General features: G+C 27.4%; 1 long non-coding RNA gene across 1 annotated transcript; it reads left to right on the top strand.

Annotated features, from left to right (window-relative positions):
• The first annotated feature begins 12,162 nt into the window (after positions 1-12,162).
• LOC136087177 (uncharacterized) lies at positions 12,163-16,285 on the top strand. Its single transcript, XR_010641598.1, has 2 exons — positions 12,163-12,377; positions 15,650-16,285. It is a non-coding gene; the product is annotated as an uncharacterized LOC136087177 (long non-coding RNA).
• Positions 16,286-20,413: the final 4,128 nt, after the last annotated feature.

The following is a 20,413-nucleotide window of genomic DNA, read 5'->3' on the forward strand; positions in this document are numbered from 1 at the left end:
TTGTCGCCAGAACCGTAAATCGTTATAATAAAATATAACTTAAGCTATTAATAAATATAAACAAATAAAAATGACAAAATACAAAAACAAAAGATATTTATTTAATTTATATATTATATATACGTATTTATATAAATTTCTTATTTTTAAAAGTATTTCAAAATATTGCCATTAAAAAGAATGAATTCTTTCAATTTCTTTTTAAAGACTGGGAAGGCAACTAATAAATCAAAATTAAGTAAAATGATTTAGTTCCAGAGATTTGGTGCTCGATAAGCTATACAGAACTGATTGAATTTTGTTCGACAAAGGGTTCACAGAGTGAGTTATCATTTCGTAGTGTATAGGGGAAAGGCGCCTATGATGGCATAGCGCCTATGATGGCATATCGGTCATATTTCCATTAAAATTGGTTTTGGTAAAAAAATGATTAGACCTACATGACTATACTGACTTTACATTAGTTTTAGTGAAAAAACGTCCCTTGTGCACAAGTATTGTTTTTATAATCAACAAAAGATTTTGGGATGTGCTGATGTAGTTTTATTTCCTTCATATATCTAAGATTGTGATTTTACTATTAACTGTGCAGAAATAAAATTTTCATGCATTTTATATTCAAGTTTTGTGCATTTAGTGGAATAGTTACTTTAATTTTATCTTTTGAACAAAGCAGACACAGCTTGTTTTAATGAAAACGATGACTTTTACCCATGATGGCATGCTGACGAGTTGGGGGTGTTGAAATATTGACGAGTTGGGAAAACCTTTTTTTTTTATAAGAAAAACTTATTTTTAAGTAAAGTTAAAAGAAAGCGATGCTCCAAAATTTTTTTTTTGGTCCAAAAAATACGTAAAACGCAATATATCCTATGCGCATGCGCAAAATTTTACAATGCTGGTGTGTAGCATGAAATGGTAAATTAGCATGGTTTCGAGTAATTTCTGGCTTTTCTGAGGGAAGACTCTAAGGTTAAATGAAATCATTACGTTACCCTCGATCCTAACCAGCCCCATCCTCCCCTATGCCATCATAGGAGCAGTGGTTGCCTATGATGGCACACTTGTGCTTTTTTTTACAATAAGAATAACTTATTAAAAAAGTATAACTGATGAAAACTCCCAGGGTAATTATTGTTCTAGATGTAACAAGAAATGTATCCATATCAAAACTTTTATTATTGGTCTTCAGGATACTGAATAATGAAGCTTCAAAGTTAAGTATGCCATCATAGGCGCCTTTCCCCTACTTATTTTTTGTTTTAGGTAATAAAATCTTTAAAAATGTGTAATGACGGATTGATTTTACATTGAAACATAAAACATATTTTATATACATTCACTTCATAAATATTAAGTACTTTTATATTTTTAAAAAAAAACCTTGAATGCGTAAGTCGATTTTCAAAACAAACTAACTTTTGCTTGTACTTCCGCAACTTACTTTTGCTTGTACTTCCCCAAGCAATATTTGCATAGTTAATATAACTATGTATAAATGAGTAATAGAGTTGGATTAAAATGGTTTTATTTAAATAATTTCTTGACTTATAGAGGACTTCTATATTTTTAGAAACTTTAGTGCAAATGTAGTCAATATGCGGTTTCCATGTAACATTCTCATCAAGATAAATGCCAAGAAAACTAGTAAAAATTTCCCTTTTTATTTCAAGTTCATCAATAAGAATTTTTGGCATGCTTGTTGGTAAAAAACGTTTTTTAGATATAGGGTGAAACAGAATATATTTTGTTTTATAAAGGTTTAAGGTTAATTTGTTACATTTAAACCACTCAGATACGCATTTAAGTTCTTTATTCATATTAGAAAATTAATATTACTGTTTGATAAGAACAAATTCGTATCATCAGCAAACATAATACTCCGAAGATTAGCTGCTTTACTTAAATCATTAATATAAATTAAAAACATAAGAGGACCTAGAATAGAACCTTGTGGAACACCACAGGTTATTTCAATATAGTCACTTTGAAGGCCATCATTAGAGGTAACAAATTGCTTTCTATTTGATAAGTAACTATGAAAACATTTTAGCATATTGTTATTAATTTCATAGTATTCGAGCTTTTTAAGCAATATTTTATGGTCAACGGTATCGAAATCCTTCAAAAGGTCAATAAAGACTCCTAGGATATATTGTTTTTTTTCGAAAGATTCTGAGATTTCCCTAACAAATGGAATAATTGCGTGCTCAGTTAAAATATTTTTTTTAAAGCCAAACTGTTTGGTATATAGTTTATTTTTTTTGCTCAAAATATTTAAATATTCTATTATATATTATTCTTTCTAATAATTTTGAAAAAGTTGATAGAACCGAAATTGGGCAATAGTTGTTAATATTTGTTGTATCGCCTTGTTTGTAAATTGGTATAACTTTCGCAATTTTCAATTGATCCGGGAAAACTCCTTGTTTTATAGATGCATTAAATACTTTATAAAGAATATCTTTCAGACTTTCATAACAATCTACATTTATGCTACCACTTACTTCATCAGCACCAATACTTTTATTTCTTTTTAGAGATTTAAAGGCTCTATCAAGCTCGTCCTTGAATAATTCACAAGAATACTCATTGTTATAATAAGATTTATTTATAGGACACAAGTAGTCTTCAAACGAACTCTCGGTCATAGGAATTTTTTTAGAGAGATTGGTTCCAATTTCAGTAAAAAATTTGTTAAAAATGATTGCAATTTTGCTCGGTTCACATATATTTACGTTTTCAAATTTTATAGTTTGTGGTAAAGCACTTAAGTGATTTTTTGATTTTCCTGTTATTTCTTTTATTATTTGCCAGGTGCGCGTTGAGTTGTTTTTAAATTTATTGATCAGATTAGAATAATATTTTTTCTTTAGATTTTTACGAATTTTTTCAAACAAATTTTAATTTTTATATATATTTTCATTTGCAGAAGATTTCGTCTTTAAATATTTTATATACAACTTTTGCTTTATTTTTGATGATTTTTTTAAGCCTTTTGTAATCCAAGGACTGTTAAAAGTTTTATGACTTATTAATTTTTCACATACTGGGAAATTCGAGTCATATACTAAGTAGAATGTTTCGAAGAATTTATTATAAATAGTACTTGCATCTTCATTAAAGTTGATATGCCCCCAATGAAGTAATGATAGTTGATGTTTAAAATCATTTATTTTTTTGTCGTTGTAAATACGTTTTTTTACGGAAGTGGTCCGATAAATCAGTTTTTATGATACCTTTTTGAATGGAGTTATTAAAGATGTCTGTAGTAAAAATATTGTCAATGAGGGTAGCAGAATTCTTATTACTCTAGTTGGATGATTGATTAGGGGAACTGCGCGTGCTAAAAAAAATTCATCATAGAAACTTCTCACTTTTTTGTCGTCGTTATAAATAAAAACAGTCCATATTAAAATCCCCAATTATAAAGTTTTTTTTTCTTTTCGTTGTTACCAACGTGAACTATATTACATTGCAAATAAGAGCTAAAATTTTCGCACGCGCCGTCAGGTGGCCTATAGCAGCTGCATATAAGTATGTTTTTTCCTTTGTTAATAATTAGTTCAATTGTTGCGATCTCTTTATCTTCGTCAGAAACGCTCAAATCGCTTCTAACTTTATACGCTATGTTTTTAACGTATCCTCCACCGCGTTTATTTGTTTGTCTTTCTAATGAGACTAATTCAAAATTTTTAAGATGAAAATTAGAATTATTTTCAAGTTCGTAAGTAGAGCACCAAGTTTCCGTATCACATATAATATTAAAAATGTTTTTAGTTTCTTCTGAAAAATGCCGAAAGTTTTCATTATCTTTACTTAAACTCCTTATATTAATGTGGAGGATTCTGATTTTTTCACTGTTTATATCATTTATATTTTTAAAAAGAAATTCTTTAATGGTGCTGGGGTAATGATATAAACTGTCCGTGTACATATCACTAAAAAAATGTTCATCTGGGTCTGCGTTTTCATCTGATATAATGTATTTTTCGTAAAAATTATAGGTTAGCGATTGAAAGTCATTTATTTTTATTATTATTTTTTCATGTGCACAGGTTTAAAGAATTTCTTTTTGTTATTGTTATTATTAATCGCGTGTAATCAGTTTGTTATAGACTACTTTTGCATACATTGAGATATATTCGTTCATTCCAAAGCTTTAGTCGTTTATAATGATCTAATATTTTTTCTTTATCTTTATAGTTAAGGAACTTTACAAATATTGTTTGTCGCTTTTTTTGTCCAGATTCTTTTTGTTTTTCAGTTCTGTGGGCTCTTTCTATTTGAATGTCATGTTTTATATATAATTTTTTTTAGTAAAATATTTTACTTTCGACTCGCTTTATTTCATTGTTTATTGCTTTATTGTTATCGCTATGTTTATTGTTTTATTGTTTCTTGTTTTATTATTCACGGATTTAAAACAATTATAACTATTGATAAATAGTTAATAAAAGTGAGACCACTAATATTAAAATGCCAAGCCTTTTAACAAAGGTTACATAAGACAAAAACGCTATTTTAAATAAACACAAAATTCTTAAGAGATTATGATATCTTTGAATATGTTTTTTTATTTAATTTTTGTTCGTATTGTTACGATTACTAAATAATTCAACTGTCGACAAAATGGAATAATACATTTTCTAAAGTCTACTAAAATCGATTTATTCGATATAAGGGAATAATTTTTTTTTGAAATAAGTTGTCATAAAAATATTAAAGCAATTTATTTTCGCTTTCTATTTTTTAGCATCATATCATTTAAATGTTAATGGAGCAAAACAATATGAGAGAACGACCACTCCGACAAATCGCGACGTTAGAATTATCTTGTTCTAAGTCCATGTTTTTGCAAACTGAGGAAATCGATGTCAAAGTTTGAGTTTGTTTGCTGCTAAGTTGAAAAAATTATTTGGGAATTAAAGATTTTGCTTAGATTTATGATTGTTCCGTTGTTTATTTTTAAATAAAAAAAACTTATAAAAATTTCGCTAACGCCCATATTTTCCCACCCACTTTTGGAGATAGAACAAAATAACTTTGGTATTTTGTAAAATACAAAAATGTTATTTTGTTACATCTTATATATTAAATATATTAACTACATTTTTTAACAAAGACATGTTGAAAATTGATGAAATTTTGTTCTAGGTAGTCATTCTTCTTACGCAGTGCTGTTGCACCCCCACGCCCCTAAATTAGGGTTGGTTGGGACCCGGCGAATCTATGGGAACTCTTTTTAAAGTAAAAAGAGTTTTTTTTTTGTAATACCTAAAAATAGAATTTTTTTAAATTTATTTTGGGAGGGGCTCCAACCCACTAGCTATTGCACTGTTCTTACAAGTTTGTTTGATACCTGTTCGCGCCGGCTCTGAACAAGACTAAGACATCTAATTTAAAACAGAACACTTCGCTACATAACAAAAAAAGGGTAATATATCGCGTGTAGAAAAGGGATGAAAAATATTTATCAAAGAAATAGCTTTTTTTAAATTTTCTATCAATTATTTAAGTCTTACAGATATTAACACAACAATTAAACTAATCTAATTACAAACAACATGCAAGATGAACTTGATTTTATTTTTCGTATACCTGTGATTCTATTACAAGAGTTTAAGTATTTATTAAAAACTATTATAAATAATAAGCTAAATAAGGAATTTTATCAAGATTTCTAAATAATAATAATAATTATATGTTTTATATATCAATACTAAATAAATAACAGAGAAAGTTATATATAAAATCACTTTATTAATGCTTTGTAAAATGCAATAACAACATCAGGCATGTATGAATACATGGAAATGATATCATTGGCTTTTTCAGCAGATAAAGACTGATAAGGAGCATGTAAACAAGCTGCCATTGGTATATTTGTCTTTAATGGTTTGGTAATAATGCTTGATGCTGCTCGCTTGACAAACTTATTAATACGAGCTTGTGAATAATTGTCTGAAAAAGAGGTTTTAAAAAAAACATGGTATGGCAGTCCATTTCGATAAACAAGATTTTTAACTTTTGTATAAGGCACTAACTTATAACTTGAAAAACCAGCAACAACTGAAAAATTCTTCACATCTATTAATTGCATTTGGTAAACAGAGAATGGTTTTTTATAGTTTACATTTTTAATAGCTAACTAAAGCGGACTAAATATTTAAATATCCAAGCGGACTAAATATTTCTGCAACAGAGAGAGATTTTTCAATTTGACTATGAAAGTTATCACATTCTTGAATGCTGGAGTGACCTGGCTCGCAGAACTTTTGCTCAATGACTTTAATTTGTGGGTATCGTATAATAAATTCACATAAAGCTGCTGACATGAAACTATTGTGGTACACATGAATCGAACCAAAGTATGAACTTATTTATGTCAAGGTCATCCATGATTTTCAGAAGCAGACATGTTACAGCATTGGCAAGATCATTTCCTCCACGACCAGCCATAGCTTCATGCCAAAGGACGCAATAACCTTTCTTGTTAAGCGAACAATGGCCAGTTAAGTTATAATTTGAAAGTTTCCGTTTGTAATAAAAGTTTCCAACATTAGCCCGAGGCAAACTTAAAACATTTTCAAGATCAATACAAACAACTGCAGTTTTAGGATCAGCATTTTGACGATCTTTTTCACGTTCAGTTTTGGTATCATTCCTTGATGTTATGTGCTTATTATAACTATCTGTCTGCTCATTGCTAGCATTAACAATGTTGCAATATTCATAGCATATGTCACATAAATCTTTCTTTGGTTTTTGAAATTCTATGTTGAACTCGTGATTGAAGATATAACGATACATATGTTCTTTTACTGGTATATAGTCATTTTCATCACAAAATATTTTAAAAGATCATACAGTTTACCTATATTGAGTGATCCTTCCATATACTCTTTAAATGTCTTTTTCCTGCAATAATGGGCCTCAATTCTTGGGAAAAGATTTATATGGTCTCGTACAACTTTTTTAGAATCTTCCGGTGAGCTTTTTTTTACATGTCTTCCAAATTTTGATTGCATTGGCGTTCCAGTAGTTAAGTATTTATTAGATTTGTGAAAGTAAAATATTCTTTGGCTACTAATATTCAATGTTGAAAGATAGTAGGATTTACAAACTCTATATTGTGTATTAGAAACAAAGAAGCTATAATAATAAGCTATAGTTTTTCTTCTCGAACTTTCACCAGCAGCTGTCCGACAGCGTTTTTTCTCTAGTTTTTCGGTAGTTTTTGAATAAAAATGTTTTTTTACCGTCATCATCTAAGGTCCAAAAGTTATCAAATATAACTTGACGCTCGATCTTATTTATATTAGTAGGGCATTTGAACTTACAATTTTTGCAACTTTTTAGCGTTGCGATAGATCTTTCAGGCACTGGTTTACCTTTTGAATTTTTATAAGCTTTACCCGACTGACGTTGCATTTTTCTTATATTTTGTTTCCAATTACTCGTATCAGCTTTACGTTTTCCAGATGTTCCACTATGGGGTGACCTACGAGAAGGTGTAATACCAAGCGACTCTAAAGATTAAAAAACTCCATTACCTTTTTTATTTGATTATCTAGAATGCATAAATAATAAATTATTTTGTTTTTTATGCATTTTGGATAATCAAAATAAATAATTGGCAAAATTATAACGCTAATTAAGTGAAAAAATATCTTCGTTTTGATATAGAGCATGTTCCATTTTTTGGTCAATATTTTTAGTTGTCATTTTGAAAATTACAATAACAAAAAAATTATTCCGTACAAATATGTAATTGTAAATATATGATTGGTTGATCGGAGATAAAATAAGATAACATTTTCAAATTTGCTTATTTAGGAGATAGAACAATGCAATATGGCATGCAGCACCGTATTAAAAATTTTATATGTTTCCAATATAAATAAAATAGAAAAACATTTGCAAAACTATTCAAAAACTATAAAAACTCGATTTTTTCAAAAAGTGGAGATAGAACAAGATACTTCTAACGTCGCGAAATGGAGAATTTATTCCCAGACCCCAATGATTTAGGTACTGCCTTAAATACTTGTTACTTATCAAAGTCTTTACAATCATATTTACAATGTGATTGTATAGAAAACATTTTGGAGCTTCAGAACTTAATTTTTCCACAGAGCCCCGAGCCAGCTTGATGCGGACCTGTATAAGAGTATTTATGAAAATCAAAAGCTTAATGAAATACATAACCGATTGTTTAATTAGGTTTATATATAAATATATATGTATAAATATATATATATATATATATATATATATATATATATATATATATATATATATATATATATATATATATATATATATATATATATATATATACAGTGGCGAGCAAAATAATAGGTCCGAACCAAAAAATTGACAAATACGAGAATATCTTTGAAACAAATAAAATAAAAATTTGAATTTTTATTAGAACTTTTATTTTATTACATAAATAAACAGAAATTAATAAAAATTAAGTTATTAAATATATATAATATATTTTAATTAAAAAAAAATAAATTCCACACCGAGCAAAATAATAGGTGTAAAATAAAAAATAAAGATGGAAGTCAATAGGGTTGCAAATTATTAATATTTTGTTGCATACCCTTTATTTTTTAATACTTCCGTGCATCTTGACGGCATTGAATTCACTAGTTTTCTGCAAACTTCTACAGGAATGCTGTACCAAGCCTCCTGGAGCATCATCCACAGTTCATTTCTATTTTTTGGATTTTGTCCAGAAATTTTAAGTTTTAAATGCCTCCATAAATTTTCAATAGGATTTAAATCCGGTGACTGAGGTGGCCATTCTAAAACTTTTACATTATTGGTCGTAAACCACTCTTTCGCAGCTTTGGATGTATGTTTTGGGTCGTAGTCCCGTTGGAAATGCCAAATTATCGGTATATTTTCTTCGGCAAATGGCAACATGACATTACTTAGTATGTCTACGTATGTATATTGGGTCATAATATCTTTGATCCAAAAAAGTGGCCCCACACCGTACCAGGAAAAGCAACCCCACACCATTATATTTCCTCTGCCGTGTTTCACTGTTTTCGCAGCGAAGCGAGGTGAAAGTTCTTGCTTTGATGGTCTTCTTACATACTGTTTTTCATCAGAATTAAATAAATTAATCTTAGTTTCATCACTCCACAAAATAATACGCCATTTTTTGGTCATATCTGGTCCCCGCCAAGCAATATGATTTTTTGCAAAAAATTTTCTTTTCATAATGTTCTTTCTACCAAGTAATGGTATTTTCCTCGGAGTTCGAGCTGGCAACTTACTTTCTAAAAGCCTTCTTCTAACTGTCCAAACACTAATATTTTCATTAATTTCATTTAAAAATTTTTTTGCTGGCTTGAATGGGTCTTTTTTTGAAATAATTGTAATGTGATCATCGGTACGCTGACACGTTTTGCGTGGTCTTCCTTTATTCTCACGTGATTTTTCTGGTTTTAAGACATTTGTAACTTTATTTTGAGAACATCCCATCGTAACTGAAATTTCCTTGTAAGTTTTTCCTTGTTTTCTTAATTTTCTAATAAGTTTTCTTTCTATCGCTGTGCACTGTTTTCCTCGTCCCATTTTATATCTAATTCTAATTCAATACACATATGATATGTTATTATTTTATATAAGTTGCATAAATATTGACCTTACCTTTATATCAACAACAAATAAAATATTTTTAATCCTACAGCAAACAGGTTAAAATAAACACACACCTATTATTTTGCTCCACCAAATTTGTAGGTTAAATATATAAATAGGGTATTCCCCTCATAAATTTGTAAGAAATTGGAAATATACTGCTCTCTGTTATAATAAAATAAGCATAGTTTGTGTAGCAATCAGTTCCTAGATGTCACTTTATAAAATATACTGTAAAATGTCAATTTAAGTGAAATTTATTATTCATACCTATTATTTTGCTCGCCACTGTGAATATATATATATGTATATATATATATATATATATATATATATATATATATATATATATATATATATATATATATATATATATATATATATATATATATATATACATATACAGGCCCGTAGGAGCAAAATTATATTGGGGGGAGGGGGGCAGTGCAAGATTAAGGGGCCGCAAAAGAGTTTTAAGAACCTTTTTTTTTTTAGTCATTTTTTCAGTCTTTTTTTAGATATTAGATAAAACTTATAAAATTAGATAAAACTTATAAGAGTAAACAAAAAATAAATAATTGTTATAATTAGAGATATCATACTTCCTAAAATAGCCATTCACTATGTACACTGCCAAATAAATAATTTTTTTTTTACAAGTTCAGTTTGGATAATGTTTTGCGTTTGCTGAACGTTTTGCTTGGAAAGTTAATTTGAATGAAAAGATAAAAGGGTTTTAAGATTTTCTTTCGACTAGATCAACTTTTAGTTTTAATCGACTATTCGTTTTTCTCTTAGTCGACAAATTTCGACTTTCGATTAATCGACTTTTAGTCGATTTAGTCGAAGTCGATAGCAACACTAACTTTTGTTAAGGTTTGACTTGTTGCTCAGCGGCAATCCAACTAGTACATAGTATATGTATATACATATACTATGTACTAGTTGGATTGTTGGATATATATATATATATATATATATATATATATATATATATATATATATATATATATATATATATATATATATATATATATATATATATATATATATATATATATATATATATATATATATATTTATACATATATATATAGGTTGAATCGTATTTTATGTACGTAAACTAAAACAGTAAAAAGCGCAACTTTACATATTTAAAAGAAAAGCGCATAATGTTTGTATAATTATGCAACCATTGTTAACACCTAAAATATGTTTGAAATCAGTTTCTTTGAATACTTGTAAGTTAAAAGTTTGTTATTAACATTTTTCTAATTTAATCTTTTTTTTCTTTTTTTTAAATTTATTCAAACTCGATAAGTTAATATGGCTAGTTTAAGGAATTCATTAAAAGTTAAATCCTTGTTTTCGACCGAATTTCTCCAAACAAATTCATGCAAATAACTCGTAAACAAGTCTTCACTTGTGCCACTTTGTCGACGAAGCTTTTTTTTTGCTCGCATCCACAGGTTTTCAATATTTTGAGTGTGAACATCAGGATTGTTAGGGTTCACGAAATTCTCCTCGTGCACAATAACTTCGTGCGTATATATATTGTCATTCCAACTATCGATGTTTGCATACGATGCCCATCCATCTGATATGATATGTGAGCCCGGTAATATCCATATTTCAATGGCAGCTCGAAGTGTTTCAACTGTTCTATCAGCCACTTCAACAAGGAAGCATTTTCCGGAGTTACGCTCAATTCCCCCGAATACCCAGTGACGTTGACGCCATAGGCCACGATTCCTGTGATAAAACTTTGATTCGTCTATTTCTACCACAATTGGTTGGCCTGTAACGTCTATACCTCCAATTTCACATGAGTTTTCTTCGAGCCACTGTTCACAAAGCTCTCTACAAAAGTTTGACCAATCAACTACAGTGTGTTTGAGATCTACTTCTGCTTCGCGTGCAATGTCTTTTTGTGGAAAATCAACAGCCAATCCGTACATTATCAGTATAATTTGATAGATGGAAAGGTGACTTCTGGCGAAAAAACTATCAGTTCTGATGCTAAACTTTTTTTTACATTGTAGCCAAACCAAGTTTTTCCGTCGACTACTCCTTTTCGATTTATAATTCCACATTGATTTTGACAAGAAGTGCACAGAAATGAGTTACGTATAAGCCGATTACGGGCACACCAATTTATTACAGCATTTTCATCTGATAATATACGAGCTAATGTGGTAAGATTGTATCTTGAAGTTAAAATGTCATTCGGTTGTACCAATTCATTATCTGGAACAATAAAGCGAGATGCTTGCGGTCTTGGCATTTTATAGTTTTTAAAAAAACAATTTTTTATACTTTACAAATATTTTCAGTTTAAAAGTTGTTATGAAAATTTAAAATTTAGTGAAATTCTTAATTATGCAAAATCATTTGTTTAAAAATATTCCAAAAACAAAAGAACTTTTTAATTACTTTTTATTACGCAACAAAAAAGTTGCGCATTTTACTGTTATAGTTTACGTACATAAAATACGATTCAACCTAGCTATGTATGAAAATATCACTACAGCAATTAAAACAAAAGATGGAGAGTGGGAATACAAAAGTGGAGATGGAGACTTTATGCTTTTATGAGCAATCAAAATACCAGAAAATGGCCATGTGTAGGAAAGAAGTTAGACTACTGTTGCAAACTATTGTTTGTACAGTTTGTAAACACTAGTTTCATAAAGGATGTGGTGGTATACAAGGTTTAATTAATATCATTTGTTTTGATTATATAATATTTTTTTCGGTAAATACTGATAAGGTAAATTTTAATACAAATGGGTAAGCTGACCATAAGAAGCATTAAGGTTAAGAGTAAGGTATACCTAAGATATACCATTATTATCTGCACTTCTAATATCAAAAGTGTAAAAACAACAACTATACTTATGTTTAAGAACTCTGTTTGATATGTGTTATTTCACAATTTATGTATACAACTTATCGTAATCAACAAAACTCCCTAGGGATAATTATCTACCATATATTTTATGACATATTTACAGTAACGAGTTATAAACGCTCGTAAATTATAATAGCATATTCAAATAAGCGATAAACAAAAAGGTTCATCAGTAAAGATTGAAGCAAAGCTATACATCTGTTCAGAGTATTCTGATAGTTGGCAGTGAAACCTGGGCAATGAAGGTTTGTGATAAAATAAGGTTTACTCATATATTGAAAAATAACATATATCAGTGATGTATACAGACTAATTTTAAAATAGTATACCGGTTTGGGTTCTTAAAGATTTGGCCAACAAACAGGTTGAAGTAGTTAACAATAAATATAATTCAAATATAACTTTATGAAGTACATGGTTATTCAAGGCTGTTTTAAGGATTTTATTTTTCCTTAGACTGAGGGTTAATGTTAATGCAGCAATAAGTCTTTCTCATTATTCTTCATTTTCTTGTTATTTTAGATTTAAAGTGCAAGAAAATGTAATAAAAATTATTTGATATATAATATATATATATATATATATATATATATATATATATATATATATATATATATATATATATATATATATATATATATATATATATTTATATATTATGTATATATGTATTATATATTATATATAACATTCTCTATGGACCAGCACATAAAATTTTTTGTTTAATTACAAAACACTTACTAAATATTTCACTATATTCGTCCATATCTTACCAAAGATGCTGCAAAAGTATTTATCTGTGGCATTATAAACTCTCAACTTTATTACTGCAACAGTCTATCTGAAACTTCTCAAAAAAAATTTAAACAAACTATAACATATGCAAAATAATTTATATTTATATTGTATGTCTCTTTCCCTTCTATTCACAATCATGAAATGTAAATGTATATATATATATATATATATATATATATATATATATATATATATATATATATATATATATATATATATATATATATATATATATATATATATATATATATACATATATATATATATATATATATATACATATATATATATATATATATATATATATATATATATATATATATATATATATATATATATATATATAGAGAGAGAGAGAGAGAGAGAGAGAGAGAGAGAGAGAGAGAGAGAGAGAGAGAGAGAAATACATTTTATTCACACTTATTGATGATAACTGATTCACTTTTTTTGTTTTTATAAAGTTTAATGTTAATTAAAATTTATTTTTATCTATTAAGCTCTTTCTCAAGCTTTTACTTTTCCCATGTAACTAACAACTTTGTTTAAAATGGCTCAAAATTTATTGGTAAAAAAAAGAAATTTTCTTTTTCTTTAAATTTCAACTATCACTTTTTCAGTGTATGTATTGACTTTGGTGATTAGGTAATATCACAGGTGTAGGAAAAGAATTGCCAGCCTCCTTCATATTTAGTCAAAGACGGTTACATCTACCCCTCCCCTTAAATCCTGAACTCTAGCAGTTTGATATGTTTGTTTTAGCAAACATATCAAACTGCTATTACATTCCAATGCCACTGAGTAAAAACAGTTGAAAGTCATATAGAGAGATTTCAAGAATAATTAATCGTTGTGTTGGAATGGTTCAAAATGCTCTTAAAACACTAAAGTGTGTTGAATCTAGAGGTTGCAAAAGAATGATTAATTATTCTTGAAGCTAAAAAGGATCTGCTTATCTCCAGCAACATCATTAAAAACATTTTAGAGTTGAATGTAACATTTATATTTAAACGCGTACAATTAAAGGGCGTTTAGATAAAGCAAATTTATTTTCAATATCACTTAGAAGTTTTAGCCTAAGTTAGATAATTATTTATCCTTTATTGAAAAAAAGACATATAAAAGCTAGAAATCAGGTTTTTTGTAAATATTCTGCAGACCACCAAATAAAGAGTTGGACCTACATTATACTAAGAAAATAGTGAAGTTTGGTGGTGGAACTATTATGGTGTGTGGATGTTTCTCATCATTTAGTATTGGTCTTTTTTTTTTTAAACAGGCAGGACAGCTGATATTTATACTAATATACTTCAAGAAATAATGCTTTCTTATGCTAATGACAACATGCCAATACTGGATAATGATAATGATCCAAAGCATACGGCTTCCATCACTAAGAGATGGTTCCAAAAAAAAATTAACATTAAACTTTTAAAAACAAAAAAAGTAATATTATGTGTGTGTGTGTGTGTGTGTGTGTGTGTGTGTGTGTGTGTGTGTGTGTGTGTGTGTGTGTGTGTCTATATATATATATATATATATATATATATATATATATATATATATATATATATATATATATATATATATATATATATATATATATATATATATATATATATATATATATAGATATATATATAGATATGTATATATATATATTTATATATATATATTTATATATATTTATATATATTTATTTATATATATATATATATATATATATAATATATATATATATATATATATATATATATATATATATATATATATAGATATATATATATATATTTAAACAACTTTAAAAAGTATTCTACACAATAGAGTGCTCAATGTTCTTAAAAGAACAGAGCAATTATATTAGTAGTAGAAAATCACTTAACAAAAATTTTTTCCATTTAACACTGTGTTTCATCAACAAAGTTTGATGAACACGCTGTGTTTCAACAACATTTCTGATGAATCTTTGTTGATGAAACACAGTGTTAAATGGAAAAAAATTTTGTTAAGTGATTTTCTACTACTAATATATATATATATATATATATATATATATATATATATATATATATATATATATATATATATATATATATGTATATATATATATATATTTATATATATATATATATATTTATATATATATATATATATATATTTATATATATATATATTTATATATATATATATATATTTATATATATATATATTTATATATATATATATATATAATAAATAAATTTCTGATTATTGAGATTTGTTTTCTTTTGTTTGCAGGGCTGAAGAAACTTCAGGATGAAAACGAAAATTATGACGATGACGAAGTTATTTGACGACTAGATATGATTATCATTTTTCATTTTCTTTGCGAAATTCTATTTTATTTTTAATAGTTATGGGTCTGATGCCACAGCCTAAAAATGCAATTATTAGGCTGATGGTTGGCCATCTATTCACCTTATTTTAGAGCAACTGAAAAAGCATACATAAATCAAATTTAATTAAATTAAATTTTTTGTAGAAATTGTCGATCATCTTCAATTGTTTATAACTTAAATAAATAAATATTTCTGAATTGGATATTTATTAATGAAAAAAATGTCATAAAAAAAGTGAACAATTAATCTCAATATCTTAATAAAACTCAATATCACGCAAATTTATTTTTTGATGAGTAAATGTTTGTAACTTTAAAATTTTAAAATAAATAACTTTTTTGGTTTGTTTTAAAATTGTTTATGATATTGTCCGGTAAGTGGTAAATGTTGTTGTGTTATATATGTTTGTGTTTTGGTTGTGGGATTTTTGGCTCAAGCAATTAGGCCTTAAACAAAACGTAATAAATAATTTAACTTTGTCGTCTTTTGCAATGTATGAATGTAACAACTATATAGAAATTAAAGACTTATTCAACTTTTGTTTTGATTTGGTCAATGAAAACAGATATGCTATTCATTCAGTGTTGAATGTGTAGTGTAGTTGTACAACACATTCAGGGATGAATGTTAAGTGTTGTACACAGTGTAGCTGTGATATTAATTTTAGGGGGGGGGGGGGAGTTCTTTCATAATTGCCCCAGTGCAAAAATGTAATGACCCGATTCCTGGGCTATGCTCTATAATTCAGCACTTTGTTCATTGAGCAGAAGCTAATTTTATCTTTATTGATTTTTTAAAAGTGATATTATTTTTAGTAGTGATTTTAATAGTGCGATAAATATGAGCACCTTGAAGAATATACTCGACAACGCAGAAGAAGATAAATTTATTCAAGTAGAAGAAGGGTTAGCAAATATAGTTCATACTAGCGAAAACGTTGACATAAGTGAACCACTTTTAATTGCATTGCTTGTATCAGACAAATTTAATGGTCTAAAAAACACAAGTGAACTTTTCGAAACTGCGTTAGAGTTGTTTGCATTTGATGTTAAAAATAATAAAGAACACGCAACAAAATATTAATTTAATGTCCCCTCAACAGCATTGACTTTAATATTAATGCTGTTGAGGGGACAACTCGATGTTTCAAGGCACATATTTCTGCATTACTTACAAATGAAAAAGAAGCTGAAACATTTTTAAATAATTATTGCGAAAGAAATCAAGAAGTCTTAAAGTTTGCAACATCTAGGTAATGAGATACGACAACAACAAATTTGTAGTATATCTGTTTGAAGTAATATCAATAGGGTAACGTGACAAAATTCTGACCTTATCTTAACAATTTTATTTCTAAAATGTTAATAAATAAACCTATTAGACAATCGTACATAGTTAGAAAGATAAGCTTTTCAGCATTCGGGGTATAATTTTATTTATTTTTTAAAATGAAAATTGCGCAGACGAACACTACAGCCGTTTTTCAAAACGCCTTTACTTCAAAAAAATCAAAACCTAATATAAATGATAACAAACGCTATAAAATAATTATTTTTAAAAAATTCATAAAAATCACTAGTTCCGAATAACGCCTTAAAAATAATATCTGCTTATAATTTCTTTACTTTTTTTCAAAACGCCTTACGCATTGCTTCAGGAAAAATGACTCGACTACACTATGTTTTGAAATTCCTAATATTTAATTATTGTTTTTATTATAACAATTATAGTTGTTGTTATATTACATTATAGTAATAACTACAATTATTATGATAAACCAATAATTAAAATATATATATAATATATAATAAAGCAATAATTAACTATTAAGAATTTCAAAATATAGTGTAATATTTATAATATAAATATTTCACTATATTTTGAAATAAGTGTAATGTTTATAATAAAAATATATAATACAACTGTTATTAATATAATAAATAATAATAACTGTTAATAAATTAATAATTGTTAGTAAATTAATAACATATTCCATACACAGGGCCGTGCCGACGGAGATGTGTGTGTTGAGAGGTGGAGATTTTACCAGACCCCTTCCCCCCCCCCCCCTAGATTTTACCGACATAAACCATAAGGTTTATGTTGGTAAAATCTGGGACTCTGTTGGTGAAAACCGACAGAGTTGGAACTCTGTCGTGAAAACCGAAATATGGCTTAAAAAATAACACCCTCTATTGGTAAAACTAGCTTTTTTTAGTTTTATCCCCACACTTCTTCGTTGTTTGATACTACCCTGTCTATACATTTAAACTGAATGTTAACACGATGTTTGTAGTAGAAAATGCTATAATATAACATGAATATTTGTTACTATATTGCTTGTTTTGTTTGTTTTATTGCGTTCATACTTATCTGGAAAAAAAATTAATTCATTAGCAGAATACAGAAACTAAAAAGGAAACAGGCTGGAATTTGGTCACTTATTGAAGTCACTTTACCCTAACTAACTATATTGACCCATATAAACATAGTGATCTAGATGTTCCTATATTTATGAATGGTTATGTACTCAATGAGTCATATACTTTGTGTCTTCTAGATTTATTTTTTACTTATATTGTTTCTTGGCAACCATATATCAAATTCATTTCAAAAATAGCATCTGTAAAAATGTAAAAGATGTTACTTTTTACATTTTTTGTCTTCACTTTTACTTAAAAAGAATTCATAATTGTATCAATTTAAAAGAAAATATAAATAAAAAGCCTTTATCTAATAATAATAATCTAATAGTACCAAATTAATTCAATTTATAGAAATAATTATAAATAATTATTTCAATAAATTGAAAGACCAGAAAAAAAATATTACTGAGAAAAAAGTATTCAAACCTGACATTGACATTTTTTTAGCAAAATCGGTTTATTTGAAAGTAGTTTCCAAATCTTGGACGAGCACCTGGGATTTTAATCACAATAGATTTGTTATCTTGAACTAAAGTTCTATAAGGATCTGAGAATAGTTTTCATTGACATTTTCATTGATCTTAAATTTGTTGAGGGCCAGTATGTGCTATAAAAACCTTTTATTTATCTAACATTTTCCCTCACACATCAATGTATCACACATCAACTCCAAATTTTTTGACCTTCCATCACCACTGACTTCCAACTATTTATATATATCGTTCATATATATAGATAGTGTTCATTTAAAAGGGTGTTCATTTGTAACACAAATGTGTTACAAATGAACACCACTTTTCATTGGTTTAAATTATTATGAGTTTAGCTATTCTGTCGAAATCAAATTAAAACCAGTTTGAAATAGGTTTGGAGAAATCGTCGATGCAAAAGAGAAATATCAGTTTCAACAAAGTTGAAACCAGAAACTGGAAATTTAAATTATAACAGTTATAACTGGTTTATAAATAATAAAACTTGCAAATAATTTGAGCCTAAAACCATTTCAAACAGTTCTGTGCCATACTAAAGAAAGAAGTCAGGTTTAAATAACAAAGTAACCTTACAGCAGATTTTAAATATTTCTTTAATAAAAATTCATTTAGTTTGCAACATCTGGATTTGATGCAAAAAAAAAGAAGTTACAAATGTATTAATTACTGTAGATTACTTTATTTTCCATGTAAAACATGTTCCAAGCAGAAAGAGGTTTTGAACTTTTCTCTTCAATTGTTTCTGAAATTATAATAGTTACAAAAATTTAAACTTGCTAATATTAACTCACAAATTCCATATAAAATGATCCCCAAGGTAACACCTCAGATTTTCTTAAAATAAAAAGCCACAGTATGTATGAAAAAAAGACAACACTGAAAATTTTATTTTGATTAACCATTCAAAAGTTATGATTAAATTAAAATTGACCAAAATGGGAAATTTTTTTAAACAGTTTAAAAATTTTTTTTTAGTTAAAGTATCTTATACTTGCTAAATAACAAAATATTAAGAAAATTAGATTTGCTACAGGTTAAAGTATAACAAAGTACATTTACTTTGTTACAATACTTTGTTACTTTTTGCAGTACTTCTACATGTAAAGAGTTACATTTACAACGCGGTAATTTTACTTTTGTTACTTTTAAGGCTGACTTTTTTACTTTATAATGAGTTACTTTCAGAGAAAAGTACAAAAGTATTTGAACTACATTGGTTAGAATCTATTGTATAACACAAACAATATCCAGATCTAAATATTTTAGGTTGTGAGGGTCTTTTTTGAAAAGTGAGGCAGTTTAATGAAACAAATAAATATTTTGACAAATTTTTATTCCAAAGTTTGCATAAAAATTGGTAAAAAAAGAGAGCAATCGGTACTAAAGGTGGAGCGATTGCATCCAACGAACCTCCCCACAGTACATGCGTGATATCTGAAAATTGAAACCAGTAACACTTGGCATTAGATTCCATCTGTATGAAGATCCAAGGCTGCATATTAAACAAAACAAACTTGGCTATATAAATACACAACGCAATGATCGAAGTAATAAAATATGTTTATAAATAAGCATAGCTAAGCTGTTTTGGTACCTTTCAAAATCCAAACACAACAGGAAATCAGGATTTTTTTTTAATTCACTAAATAAACGTAATGAGAACAAAACTCTTTTTTTACCATAAATACAATTCCTCTTTTTAAATTTTTTTATATAAATTAATGTCATGCAATAATCTGCAGCTAA

Source organism: Hydra vulgaris, chromosome 11, assembly GCF_038396675.1.
Source record: "Hydra vulgaris chromosome 11, alternate assembly HydraT2T_AEP".
Classification (NCBI taxonomy): Eukaryota; Metazoa; Cnidaria; class Hydrozoa; order Anthoathecata; family Hydridae; genus Hydra; species Hydra vulgaris.